General features: G+C 43.1%; 1 long non-coding RNA gene across 1 annotated transcript in view; it reads left to right on the forward strand.

Moving 5' to 3' along the window:
- Nucleotides 1-15317, forward strand: part of LOC143990247 (uncharacterized) — a 205798-nt gene that overhangs the window by 176730 nt on the left and 13751 nt on the right. Inside the window, exon 3 of the long non-coding RNA XR_013277243.1 lies at nt 12541-12621. This is a non-coding gene — a long non-coding RNA (uncharacterized LOC143990247). The remainder of the gene's footprint in view (nt 1-12540; nt 12622-15317) is intronic.

Below are 15317 nucleotides of genomic sequence, written 5' to 3' on the forward strand. Positions count from 1 at the left end.
TGGCAGGGTATTGGGTATTGCAGAGTATTGGGTAATGCAGAGTATTGGGTATTGCAGGGTATTGGGTATTGCAGAGTATTAGCAGGACATGGCAGAGTATTGGCAGGGTATGGCAGAGTATTGGCAGGGAATTGAGGGGTTAAATTCGGTGAGCAGCGATTTGGGCACTGCAGATGCAGCCCACAGTGCTTCTGACACTGATCTCTTCCCCCTCCACTGTACCGATCGGTAGGTTTGTTTACAAGTGATTGCTCCGTCATTTGACGGAGCGGTCATGTGGTAAACGGCCGGCGGTCACGGATGCTCTCGAGTGCGCGCCCCAGGGGGCGCGCGAGAGCTGAATTCTTGGAGGCCGTTAATTAACGGCCTCTCAGAGTTAGACAGCCGCCCTGAAGCCGTTAATCGGCTATGGGCCGGTTGTTAAGTAGTTAAAGATGAATTCCAGGCATGGATATTTTATACATAGTTACATTGGACCAGCTTGGACCAATGTTAATATGTATGTACCATATCTGGCCAATGCTCCTGAATGCTGAAAATCACTGAAGTAGACACCACTACTCCAATGATCTCCTCTTCCAGGTACTCTGCTGAACGGCTCTCCTGCTACATTGGCAAGGGAGCCAATCAGAAAATGTTTTGCATCTTTTGAATGAATGCAAAGCCTTTGTCTGATTGGATGAGGTGGGAAGTGTAACATCACCCCACCTCTTCATCTCATCCTGCTATGAAGATCACTGGAGTAGCAGTGCCCACTTCAGTGATTGCCAGCTTCCAGGGGCATCAGCCAGGTATGGTATATGCATAATTACATTGGTCCTGGAAATCTTTGTTAAGTTGCCTTTTTTGGCCAGTTCTGTTGTTTTCAGAAAGATTGGGCTTGGATCATATATTGATGAGCATGTTTCAAAGGCTGGTCATTAAAAAATCTACCCTTTTCCAACTACAAATGTACAATATTCAGAAGATGAATGGCTGTTTAGAGGTTGCGGTTAAATGAGATAAATCTTAGCCCTTGTGCACACGGTCGGAGAATCTGTCGGAATGTGTCCTATCGGACCATTTTGTCGGATAATCCGACTGTGTGTGGTATGCATCGGACTGTTTCCGTCGGAATATCCGTTGGACCAAATTTTCCAACTTGCTGGAAATATTTTCCGACAAACTGGTCCGATCATGTGTAGAGAATTCCGATCGGACAAAGTGCCATGCATGCTCAGATCAAATTCCTACATCAAAGCTATTGGCTACTAGCCTGAACGTAGTCCCATCGTAACGAAATTACGTCATCACGTTCTGAAGGATCGGATTTTCCGACAACTTTGTCCGACCGTGTGTATGCAACAGTTTCGGACACAATCCGTCAGACAAAATCTGTCGGACAAAATCAGACGGATTTGGTTGTTGAAATGTCCGACCGTGTGTACAAGGGCTTACAGTATATGAGCTGCTGAGCTCAGTGTGTATGCAGTCAGACATGTGAGTTACAGGTATGGTAATCAATGCCCTAATCGGCTAAACTATATCTAAAGCCAAAACTTTTTTCTAGTTATGGATAAAGTAGGTAATAGTTGGAATCTTTGACATATTCGTTTTCATTATTTTAGTCCACATTGGGGAGACTTCTCTTAAGCCTAGTACACACAGACCAAAACCAGCTGGGCTGGGAAACCAGCCGACATTCAGCCCGTGTGTACTGTAGTCGGTCCAACAGAAGCCAGCTAGCTTCTGTTAAAGGGGCATGACCAATAAAGGTCTGCTGATTGGCTTCTGATCAGTACTCTCAGCCAATGCCTACAAGCACTGACTTTAGTGTTCTTGCGGGGGGGGGGGGGCATCCCCCTGTCAGAACACAATAGAACAGCAGGGAAGAGGGCTGTACTAACGTTGAATAGTTAGTACAGCGGCTCCTCTTGAGCTGTCAGGTTTTTTTCGAGTTGAACGAAAAAAATACTAGTGTGTACTAAGCTTTAGCTTCCTTTCATGTAGACACTAGAGAAAGTGATAGGTTATCCAGAGAAACAGAAATCCTCTCTTAGATTTTTGTGTCCAGAACAAGATTTTTTAGTCTTAGCATCAACGGTCTCCAGTATACAAGTAAATGCACAAAAACAGGATCAGAGATTTTCCACAATGCCAGATAACATGGATCTCTAGACAATTAAAAAACATAAAATACAATTATATAGATAAAAGTCCATGTTATATAGTGTCCATATATTTATGAAAATACCGTCCAATAGAAGAAGGTGAGGGATCAGATACAGAAACTCTACATCCAAGGCTGCCATCAGAAGAGGACAGAAACCATGTTCCAAAGTCTATAGAAAAAGCAAAGGAAGAGGCGCCTCTAGGTGTAGAAGTAGCGGACACTTTAATTATAAAAATATTTAAATACAGGCAACTCACATTTTGGTGTAATAAATGAGCGTTGAATCACATTAAAATCTATCTGAGCATGGATATTGTCAGGGAACTCACCGTGTGAAGGTCCGTCCCCGTATAGCAGCAGTTTATTTTCGTTCCAAGGGCCATGCGCGGTGTCCCCGTCAGAGGCGAACAAGTTCTGGAACGAACGGACGCACGCACATGCCAATACGAACACATGGGCGCACTCGCACGCCAATCCAAACGTGTGTACACACTCACTCACACACAACCACGTCCACCAATCCTGGCACATGTCACCATATATAAACAGCGTCCTGACCTGATACCAGTGCTGGATCGCCTTCAGCTCGTTCCTGAGATACCTGACTGCTGTTGTACCTGTTACCTTGTTCCTGATTACCCGGCTTGCTTGAATATTCTTCTGGATCACCCCTGCTTACTACTTAACTGGATTTATTATACTGACCTCAGCTTGAACTCTCTACTTCGGCTTGCTTCCTGACTTTGTACCTTGCTGCCAGCACGTTGCCAGACCTCTGCCTGTCCTCGACTACGAACCTGCCTTCCGTTCCTGTACCTTGTTGCCATCCAGTTGCCAACCTTGCCTGTTCCTGACGTGCAATATTTCTACATACCTGCTTGGCTCCCACTGAACACCTCCAGTGACTAGTCTACACTTCTTCCTCCGTGAGGATCCAGTGTCTTCAAGCCCCAATCTTCAACCTGCAGGCACCTGCACCCTTTGCTGCCTCATCACTCCCTGTCCTCACTTCCAGGGGTGTTGAGACCGCAACCTTGCAAGAGCCCACCCCCAGCATTCGGACTCCGCTGTAAGGTACGTGACAGATATGGTCATCAAGTCCTTCAGGCTGAGGCGCTGTAACTACTAGCGGCTGGGAAGCGATGGTGACGCTGGCCGTGGAGCGCTGCTCAGAGCAGAGCGAGGTCTGGAATGCAGACAGAGAGAGATGATGCCACTAATAGACGTGACCAGTTTTGTGAGCGGACAGGCTAAGATAACGTGACAGCCGCGCTCCTTCATCAAGCGAATAGGACAAATGCGGAGACTAGTATATAAGGACCATATACAGGAAGAGGGGGAGTGGTATACGGCCAGAAAACAATGACAATGCAAAAAGCTGCAAATTGCAAACATGTAAAAAAGAAACAAATAAATAAAAAAAGACAAACAAATAAAGAAAAATGGGGAATAAATATAGGCAATAAAATAATGAATTAAATTAAATTAAATTAAATTTGAAGGAGCGCGACTGTCATCTTATCTCAGCCTGTACGCTCACGAAACCGGTCGCGCCTACTAGTGACGTTATCTCTCTCCGCCTGCGTTCCAGACCTCGCTCTGGTCTGAGGCACGCTCTACGGCCGTCATCTCCATCGCTTCCTGGCCACTAGTAGTTACAACGCCTCAGCCTGACGGACTTGATGATGACCATATCCATGCTCAGATTTTAATGTGATTCAACGCTCATATATTACACCAAAAATGTGAGTTGCCTGTATTTACATATTTTTATAATTAAAGTGTCCACTACTTCTACACCTAGAGGCGCCTCTTCCTTTGCTTGTTTCAACGGTCACCAGAACAAACAGGGAAACTGAACCTGGGGATATACTCTATTCAAAAGTGCAAAGAAAAGTTTTGTCTTCACTAAAACTTTGGAACAATAGTTCAGTAATTATGTTATTCTATACCTATATCAAGGTTTAGGGCCCAACATTGGAACCATGCCTACAACTGAAACCCTGTGGGCATTATTACTATCATTATTCATGGGTGGCCGTAAGAGAAAACAATTGAGTAGTCGTGCGACATGGCTCCCAAACAAAATTGATGTCCTTTTTTTCACAAAAATAGAGCTTTCTTTTGGTGGTATTTGATTACCTCTGCGGTTTTTATTTTTTGCTCTATAAACAAAAAAAGAGCGTCAATTTTGGAAAAAACACATTTTTTTTTTTACTTTTTGCTATAATAAATATCCCTTAAAAATATATTAATAAACATTTTTTTCCTCAGTTTAGGCCGATACGTATTCTTCTACATATTTTTGGTAAAAAAAAATGCAATAAGCGATTATTGATTGGTTTGCGCAAAATTTATAGCGTTTACAAAATAGGGGATAGTTTTATGGCATTTTTATTAATAATTTTTTTTTACTAGTAATGGCGGCGAATAGCGATTTTTATTGTGACTGCGATATTATGGCGGACACATCTGACATTTTTTACACATTTTTGGGACCATTGTCATTAATACAGCAATCAGTGCTATACAAATGCACTGATTCCTGTGTAAATGACACTGGCAATGAAGGGGTTAACCAGGGGGTGGCAGTGTAGGGGTTAAGTGTGTCCTAGGGGCGTGTTACTAACTGTGGGGGGCTGGGCTATGTCTTAGTGAACACTGATCTCTTCTCCAATCACAGGCAGCAGAGATCAGTGTCACTTGTTGCTAGGCAGAATGGGGAGATGCTGTTTACATCTGCATCTCCCCGTTCAGCCTCCACGTGAGACGATCGGGGGTATCCCTGCAGCGATCGAGTCCGCGGGACCCGCAACCGGACTCACAGGGGGGTCCCGACCAGCACGCTCGTGCGCCGCTGGCGGCGCGCATGTGATGGCAGGACGGCAATTTAAACTGGACGTACCTGTACGCCAGTTTGCCTGCCCGTGCCATTCTGCCGACGTACATCGTCGTGCGCCGGTCGGGAACTGGTTAAAGTGATTGTAAAGGATTTTTTTTCTTTTTTAAACAAACAGCTGCATACTTACCTGCTCTGTGCAATGTAATTGCACAGTGGCCCCAAACCTCCTCTTCTGGGGTCCCCTGCCTGCGCACCTGGCTCCTCTTATATGTCTGGTACCCCAATAGGAAGCCACTTGTACATACTCGTTCCTGGGCCTCGCTGCTGCATCCATTGAAAGCAAAGCCAGCGAGAAACGGAAGTCAGGAGAGAGAAAAGCAGCAGACATGTACAGCGTTGGATCGAATAAGGGCTCAGGTAAGTATGGGGGGGGGGGGGGGGGTTGGTGAGGGGCCAAGATCTATTCTAAACATTTTTTATTCTAATGCAAGGAATGCATTAGGTAAAAAATGTTTAGGCTTTGGAACCACTTTAAAGTGGTTGCAAAGGCAGAAGGTTATGTTTTATCTTTATGCATTCTATGCATTAAGATGAAAAACCTTTGTGTGCAGAAACCCCCCTCAGCCCCCCTAATACTTACTTGAGTCTCCCCAGATCCAGCGATGTTGCACGAGAGAGGCTGTCTGAGACTCTCCCTTCTGATTGGCAGAGACACACAGTGGGTGCAATTGGCGCTGTCAATCAAAGTCTGTGAGCCAATGAAGAGAGAGAGGGGGCAGGGCCGAGCTGCAGCTCAGTGTCTGAATGGACACACAGAGTAGCAGCTCGACTTGGGTGCCCCCATAGCAAGCTGCTTGCTGTGGAGGCACTGGGCAGGAGGGAGGGGCCAGGAGTGCCGGAGAGGGCCTGAGAAGAGGAGGATCAGAACTGCTCTGTGCAGGTAAGTATAACATGTTTGTTGTTTTTACACAAAAGAACATGAGACTTTACAATCACTTTAAGTTCTAACAAGCAGGTCTTTTCGATTCCTCTTGTATTGAGTTGTATTGTAACTGTACTAACTGCTCTCATGTTGTAAAGTGCTGCACAAACTCTTGGCGCTATATAAATCCTATATAGTAATAAAAATAATGACAATCATCAATAATAGAATGTATGAGTCTTCACAGATTGCAGCCTGCATGAATCTTAAAAGCATTCCTATTTGCCTTACAGTCATCAATTCACATGGTACAAGGTTTGCAACCATCAGGCAATAGCTGTGCTGTAAACCAGCAGTTCTAGATGTATATATTTATTTCACTCATTAAAATGCAAATCAATTTATAACTTTTTTAAATGCATTTTTCTGGACTTTTTTGTTGTTGTTCTGTCTCTCACTGTTAAAATAAACCCACCATTAAAATATATAGACTGATCATTTCTTTGTCAGTGGGCAAATGTACAAAATCAGCATTGGATCAAATACCTTTTTCCCTCACTGTATCTGCCAAAATTACAAAATTAGTGAAAAGCACAGTAGAACCTTCTTAAGTCATAAAGTATTTCTGTCCCATTTCCATCACAAATTTCAAATGGAATGGGCTACAAGACCATCGCTAAGCAGCTTGGTGAGAGGGTGACAACAGTTGGTAGGATTATTCGCAAATGGAAGAAACACAAAATAACTGTCAATCTCCCTTGGTCTGGGGCTCCATGCAAGATCTCACCTTGTGGAGTTTCAATGATCATGAGAACAGTTAGGCCGCGTACACACGGGCGGACTGTTCGCCCAACTTAGTCCGCTGAACAGTGTTTCAGCGGACAATCCGCTCGTGTGTGGGCTTCAGCGGACTGTTTCAGCGGACAGTCTGACGAACAAAGTCTTACGGAATTTCCGTAAGACAGTCCGTCCAAACTTGGTTTCAGCGGACAGTCCGCTCGTGTGTAGGCTAGTTCGACAGACTAAGTTTGGCGCATGCTCAGAAAGGATTTACATGGCGAAGGTTGCATTGCAGTGTATTGGACGTCGAATTTCTCGTCCCGTCGTACGTGCCGTTCACGTCATCGCGCACGCTTTCAGCGGACTGTCTGCTCATCGTGTGTGGTCAAGTCCGTTCATGCAAATTTTGAACGGACTGTTTGTCGGATTGTTTGACGAACTTAGTTGGGCGAACAGTCCGCCCGTGTGTACGCGGCCTTAGGAATCAGCCCAGAACTACACGGGATAATCCTGTCAATGATATCAAGGCAACTGGGACCATAGTCACCATGAAAACAATTGGTAACACACTACACTACTACACTGTGGAAGACTAAAATCCTGCAGTGCCCGCAAGGTCCCCTGCTCAAGAACACACATGTACAGGCCCGTATGAAAATTGCTAATGAATATCTGAATGATTCAGAGGAGAACTGGGTGAAAGTGTTGTGGTCAGATGAGACAAAAAATCCAGCTCTTTGGCATCAACTCAACTTGCCATGTTCGGAGGAGGAGGAATGTTGCCTATGACCCCAAGAACACCATCCCCACCATCAAACATAGAGGTGGAAACATTATGTTTTGGGGGTGTTTTTCTGCTAAGGGGACAGGACAACTTCACCACATCAAAGGGATGATGGCCATGTGCCATTAAATCTTGGGTGAGGACCTCCTTCTCTCAGCCAGGGCATTGAAAGTAGGTTATGCAAATGGCCCAGGCAACAAAGGATTGGCTCAAGAAAAAGCACATTAAGGTCCTGGAGTGGCCTAGCCAGTCTCCAGACCTTAATCCCATAGAAAATATGTGGAGGGAGCTGAAGGTTCGAGTTACCAAACGTCAACCTCAAAACCTTTATGACTTGGAAAGGTTCTGTAATGGTACAAAATCCCTTCTGAGATGTGTGCAAACCTGTTGTCCAACTGCAAGAAATGTCTGACCTCTGTGATTACCAACAAGGGTTTTGCCACCAAGTACGAAGTCATGTTTTGCAAAGGGGAAAATACTTATTTCACTCAACATGAAAATCAATTTTGGAACTTTTTTGAAATGCATTGTTTTTTTTGTTTTTTGTTTTTATTCAGTTTTTCACTGTTAAAATTAGCCTACCATTAAAATTATATAGACTGATCATTTCTTTGTCAGTGGGCAAAAATACGAAATCAGCAGGGAGACAAACACTTTTTTCCCCTCACTGTTTGGGGTAAGAGACATGACTGTTTCTGGGGAATAAATTGTGTAGTCAGGATGTCCCGTATAGGAGGGCAGTGGCTGGTACTGCTAGACATTATAAATGTTATTCCTAGGAATCAAGGGATGCTTGTTTATGCTGAGTCCATCCTTTATCAGTCAAGCAACAACATGGTGTCTCTGATTACTGTCACAACAAAATCTGTTTCTCTGAGCAGTGATGGCAAACACTAGAGAAAAAGCATGGCTGTAACATGTCACAGATACTCTGCTGAAGCTGCCAAGCTGGGTCATCGGCTTTACCACCCGGAAACATCTTGCTTTTTCTTGTGTCAGCTTGCAACATTTGTGTACAAAAGGCCTAACATTGTCTTGACGATGGTTATAGACATTTCCTGTTCAGCCACTGGTTCATGCACAGTCCACCCAGTGAATGACCCTTGTGATGAAAGACTGTGGTACAAGATTGCAAAATTCTGCCAGTAATGGAGGAGGAGTGCTGACATCCCTGGTACTGGCCTCTCAGGGTGAAAGTATTCATTGGTGAGGAAAAATCTAGCCCGACCAGTCCAATCAGGAGACGTCTGCTCTAATAAACATACAAATTCTCCATTATCTCACCATAAACAGACAATCAGGTGAACGTTTTCCAATGTCCGTAGGCACCTAAGTCTTAACGTACCCATGCGAAGGGAAGAAATAAACCCTGGAGCAACTGCTTTCCATATGCTCTGCAAATCCATTGGATGCATTTGGAATTGCCTCTTGATAGCAGGATATAGACAGCCCTGACTCACAATTGTGCCCCTGTGCTGGCACCCTGTCAAAGGAGCTTCAGAAGGAGACTTTAAGTGGCAATATTAACACGTATTACATAGGCATGGTCCACTGTTGTCATCATCAGGAAACCTGCCATGCAACTTTCAGTGGAGTGCATGTAGTCAGGAAGAGGCTGCCAGAGATCAGCAGCACCACTGAAACTTAACAAAGCATGAAAACCGGTGAAAAAATTTTTTTATTTAAAAAACAAACGTGGCATTTATGGCGCACAATGCTTCTTTAACCTCTTCCCATCCCGCGTATAGTCAAATGATGGCCGCAAGGTGGCTCTCTCATCCAGGGAGGCCGTCATATGAGGACCTTGGCTTCCCGACCTCTAGGGGGCGCACGTGTGCCCACTGCATCACTCGGGAGCCGATGGGCGTGCCTGGCTGCCACGTTGTCCGCCAGGCACCCGCGATTGCTGGTCACAGAGCAGGGATGTGGATCTGTGTAAACACACAGATCCATGTCCTGTCAGGGGAGAGGAGACCGATCGTGTGTTTGCAGTACAGAGGAACACCAATCAGTCACCTCCCCCAGTCAGTCCCCTCCCCCCACAGTTAGAATCACTCCCTAGGTAACGCATTTAACCCCTTGATCGCTCCTTAGTGTTAACCCCTTCCCTGCCAGTGACATTTATACAGTAATCAGTGCATTTTTATAGCACTGTTCGCTGTATAAATGTGAATGGCCCCAAAATAGTGTCAAAACTGTCCAATCTATCCTCTGCAATATCCCAGTCCTGACAAAAATCGCAGATCGCCGCCATTGCTAGTAAAGACAGAAAAAAATATGCCATAAATCCCCTATTTTGTAGGTGCTATAACTTTTGCTCAAACCAATCACTATACACTTATTTCAATTTTTTTTTACCAAAAATATATAGAAGAAAACATATTCTAAATTGAGGAAGAATTATTATATTTTTTATTTGGGATGTTTATTATAGCAAAAAGTAAAAAAAAGTGTTTTTTTCAAAATTGTCAGTCTTTTTTTGTTTATAGCGCAAAAAATAAAAACTGCAGAGGTGATCAAATATCACCAAAAGAAAGCTTTTTTGGGAAAAAAATTATCAACATTTCTTATGGGTACAGTGTTGTACGACTGCGCAATTGTCATTCAAAGCGTGACAATGCTGAAAGTTGAAAATTGGCCTAGGCAGGAGGGGGGTGAAAATGTCTTGTATTGAAGTGGTTAATCAACTAAATATCATTCAGCGTCATTAGTGTTTACACATACCTTAACAACCCAATTTTCTTCCAATTCCTGCTGAACTAGCCAAAACTCAAATTGCGGGTGGCCCTTTCAGGTGGGAATTATTTTCTGTACAATAACTGCATCCTACCAGATGCAGACACTGTTCAGGTATTAAAACAGCCACGGATGCTGGCTGACTGCGCAGCTACATGCCCAGATAGGGCTGGAATGGATTTGGGGGGGGGGGTGTCTGGGTTTTTTTTTTGTTGTGTTTTGAGTGGGGTTCCCTGTGACATTCATACCAGACCCTCATTTTATATTTATAATATACAAAAGTATTCACCCCCCCCCCCCTGTTTTTTTTACCTATTTTGTTACATTACAGCCTTTAGTTCAATGTTTTTTAAGTCTGAATTATATGTGATGGATCAGAACACAATAGTCTAAGTTGAAGCACAATTAGAAAAATGTATACATAAAACAATTTTTCATAAATAAAAAAATTATAATTGGCATGTGCGTATGTATTCACCCCATTGTTATGAAGCCCATAAAAAGCTCTGGTGCAACCAATTACCTTCAGAGGTCACATAATTAGTGAAATGATGTCCACCTGTGTGCAATCTAAGTGTCACATGATCTGTCATTACATATATGCACCTTTTTGAAAGGCTCCAGAGGCTGCAACACCTAAGCAAGAACTCCAAACAAGTAAGGGGCAATATTGCTGAGAAGTACAAGTCAGGGTTAGGTTATAAAAAATATCCAAATATCTGATGATCCCTAGGAGCACCATCAAATCTATCATAACCAAATGAAAAGAACATGGCATAAACGCAAACCTGCCAATAGACAGCTGCACACCAAAACTCACAGACCGGGAAAGAAGGGCATTAATCAGAGAGGCGGCACAGAGACACAAGGTAACCCTGGAGGAGCTGCAGATTTCCACAGCAGAGACTGGAGTATCTGTACATATGACGACAATAAGCCTTACGCTCCATAGCATTGGGCTTTATGGCAGAGTGGCCAGAAGAAAGCCATTACTTTCAGCAAAAAACAAACTGGCATGTTTTGTGTTTTCGAAAAGGCATGTGGGAGACTCCCAAAATGTATGGAGGAAGGTGCTCTGGTCTGATGAGACTAAAATTTAACTTTTTGGCCAAATCTGAAAATCTCTGGTCGGACTTAAAGACTGCTGTTCACAAGCGCAAACCATCCAACTTGAAGGAGCTCGAGCAGTTTTGCAAGGAAGAATGGGCAAAAATCCCAGTGGTAAGATGTGGCAAGCTCACAGACTTATCGAAAGCAACTTGGAGCTGTGATGGCCGCAAAAGGTGGCTCTACAAAATATTGACTTTAGGGGGGAGAATAATTATACACATTGACTTTTTCTGTTATTTTGTCTTATTTGTTGTTTGCTTCACAATAAAAAAAAAAAACATCTTCAAAGTTGTGGGCATGTTCTGTAAATGAAATTATGCAAATCCTCAAACAAGCCATGTTAATTCCAGGAGGTGAGAATTTTGCAATTTAATATTTTAATTAAAATATTATTAAATTGCATATTATCCCAGAAAATGGCCATCACTGATTCCTTAGATTTGGCTCCTATTGACTTCAATGGGTTTCAGAATCAGCATTCGAACTTCAGTAAGGCTGCTTTCACACTGAGGCACTTTACAGGCGCTATAGCGCTTAAAAAAGTGCCTGCATAGCGCCTGTAAAGAGCCTCTCCTGTCACTTCAGTGTGAAAGCGCGGTATACACCGCTCCTACAGCGCCCTTGCCCACTGGGCAGCGCTGGCAAAGTGCCGGCAAAGCGACACTGCAGCTTTACGAGTGCATTCAGCCGTTAGTGGGGTTTCAAAGACCCCCACTACCGGCCGAAAAGGGATGCAAAAAAATATGGTAAAGCGTTGCTAAAAATAGTAAAAATCTAAATTAGGCATTAATAATATTTTGCAACATTTTTTAGTATATAATAATTTTTATCCTCTTTTCTTTAACTTTGAATTCAGGAACACTGACAATCTTTTCAAACTGTTCTTTAAAAAAAGGGTAACGTATTTGCCAAAATGCTACATTTTGCTGGTGGTAAGTTCAGAAGAAAATGTCTACCAGCTGTATATACAACTACTGTTTTTCAAGCATCACTTTCTGATGATAATTCTTGCTAGAAATTTTCTTTGACCTCAATTTAAAGAACATTCCATAAAGCCCGCTCCTAAAACATGTGTCTCTAGAACACCACAAAATATTATAAAGGAAGGCAGTATGGTCAAAGAGAACAATATTGTTTATAATTTCACCAAATTGAGACAAACAACTTTTTTTTCAATATGCTAATTACTATTTTTCTGCCTTGTTTTCTTACAGATCAAATTCCCAAATCAGAAAAAGTCACAAGATAAAGTTTAAAACTGAACCAAAGGGCGGATAGAAAAGACATAATCAAATGTAGCTAAGTATTCATTACTATATCAATAAATGTATTTTTTAATATGCAAAAGGTGTAAGTACTTAAAGCGGAGTTCCACCCAGAAATGGAACCTCTGCTGATCCGGTTCCTCCCTCCAGGGTGTCACATTTGGCACCTTTCAGTAGGGAAGGGGGAGCAGATACCTGTCTAATCCAGGTATTTGCTCCCAATTCTGGTGAAAGAGCACCGCAGGATCTGCGGCGAACTACGTCATGTCCAGCCCCCTCTCCTTCCCCCACCCTCTGTCTTCTGAGAGACACACAGGTCTCAGTAGACAGGACAGGACCATTCAGAACCAAACACGCAGCGCAACTTGCACATGCATAGTAGGAAACAGGCTGTGTAGCCGCAAGGCTTCGCTTCCTGATTCCCTTACTGAAGATGCCGGACCCGAGGGACGGGTCGGCTTCAGGTTAGGACATCGCGGGTGCCCTGGACAGGTAAGTGCCCTTATTTTAAAAGTCAGCAGCTGTAGTATCTATTTGTAGCTGCTTTTTTTTTGCAGGTGGAACTCCGCTTGAATGTCACTTGGTATCAGCACGCTGAGATCCACATATAGCAAAATTCAGACTTGGAAGGGGAGGGTCAGGACAGAGAACCAATCAGGTGTGCTGTATGCAAATATGCTTGCAAGGAATAACCTGATAGGACAGGGGTCTTCAAACTATGGCCCTTCAGTTGTTCAGGAACTACAATTCCCATCATGCCTAGTCATGTCTGTGAATGTCAGGCCGCATACACACGCGGGGACTGTTCGCCCAACTTTGTCCGCTGAACAGTGTTTCGGCGGACAGTCCGCCCGTGTGTGGGCTTTCAGCGGACAGTTTCAGCGAACAGTCTGCTGAACAAAGTTTTTCGGAAATTCCGAAAAACTGTCCGCTGAAACTTGGTTTCAGCGAACAGTCCCCTCGTGTGTAGGCTTGTTCGTCAAACTAAGTTCCGCGCATGCTCAGAAAGGATTTACACGCCGAAAGTTGTAATGCAGTGTATAGGACGTCATATTTTCCGTCCCGTCGTACGTGCCGTTCACGTCATCGCGCACGGTTTCAGCAAACTGTTCGTTCGTCGTGTGTGGGCAAGTCCGTCCATGCTAATTTTGAGCGGACTGTTTGCTGAAACTGTTTGACGGACAAAGTTGAGCGAACAGTCCCCGCGTGTGTACGCGGCCTTAGAGTTTTACAATACCTCATGGGATGTGTAGTTCTGCAACAGCTGGAGGGCCGTAGTTTGAAGATTCCTGTGATAGGAGGAGAGTGCAGATTGAGCAGAGAGATGACTTCATCAGCCCTTTGCTGCACTTCCACTGTACAATTAGCAGGTTGGGGGTGGAGAGGAGACATCACTGGCACCACTTTTCGCAGGTAAAAAAAGCTCCCTTATATATATTTCATAAATTTAATTTCATTAGTTCTTTGTTTGGAGTTCTGCGTTAAACTAGAATACTTTAAATACCAATAACCTATTTTAAAGTGAAGCCATCATCTGTTGGAGATCTGCTTTATGTTTGTAAATAATAACAATGTGTGTTAAAGTGGTTCTAAAACCTTTGGTGCTGCTGGATCCCACCTCACTTCCTGTATACAAAAAAAAGGAAGGGAAAAGGTTTGGGACTTTAAATGAGGTATACATATGATAATATGTACCTTCATCCCTGATTCAAATGAATAATTCTGAATACACACGAGCGGAATGTCCGACAGAAAAAAATCAGACAGAAGCTTTTCATCGTATATGCTGATCGTGTGTATGCCCCATCTGACTTTTTTTTTTTTTTAATTCTGACCGACCTAGAAATAGAAGATATTCTAAATCTTTCCAACGAAATCAATTCCTATCGGGAAAACCACTCATCTGTATGCTGTTCCACAGGACCAAAAACGACTCATGCTCTGAAGCAAGTACGAGACAAAAGCTATTGGCTACTGGCTATTGAAGTTCCCTTTTCTAGTCACAGCGTTCTTGACGATCGCACTTTGGTGTCTACGCAAGACAGTTTCAGCGGAATTCCGTCGGAACTCCGTCAGGAAAAACCTTCAGAGTTTATTCCGACGGGTAAACCGGTCGTGTGTACAGGGCATAATAGAAGGGAACTTGGGACTTTTTATGAGGCAAGTGGCAGCTAAACAAGACAAAATATATATAGTGAAAAATTATTTAAAACCTCGCGCCAAAGTACCTAATTTGTGATACAAACAAGTGGTATTAATAATTACCTTAGTGCTAATATAAACCATAAAGCAAAAAGATAGTGACAGCTGCTAACCCTTGTGCTAGACAAACCTTTTAGATAAATGTGAAAAAAATTGTGTAATGAGCGCCCCTCATTACACAATTTTTTTCAAAAATATATATAGTGACTAAATGATTTTATTCACATAAAAGAGGGTATAGAATCGCACTCAGTATGCATAATGTAAACGATGAAAGAAGTACAGTTCATAGACAAACATATTCAGATAGTTCATGTATATACAAACTTAAAATCAAGATGGCAGCACATTCCAGTTAACAATGTATGTAGTATGTACTCTGTGTAAGAGAATAGCAAATAGTAAGGGGGTTGTTAATTACAAAGATGAATATCTAAAAGGAGTTTGCCTCATATTTACGTGTTTCGTGTAAAGACACTTCATCAGGAATGGATGCATCAGTTAGTCTGTAAAACAAATAAATA

Source organism: Lithobates pipiens, unplaced genomic scaffold (assembly GCF_037356315.1).
Source record: "Lithobates pipiens isolate NorthernLeopardFrog02 unplaced genomic scaffold, aLitPip1_a1.2 Scaffold_18, whole genome shotgun sequence".
In the NCBI taxonomy this organism is placed as follows: Eukaryota; Metazoa; Chordata; class Amphibia; order Anura; family Ranidae; genus Lithobates; species Lithobates pipiens.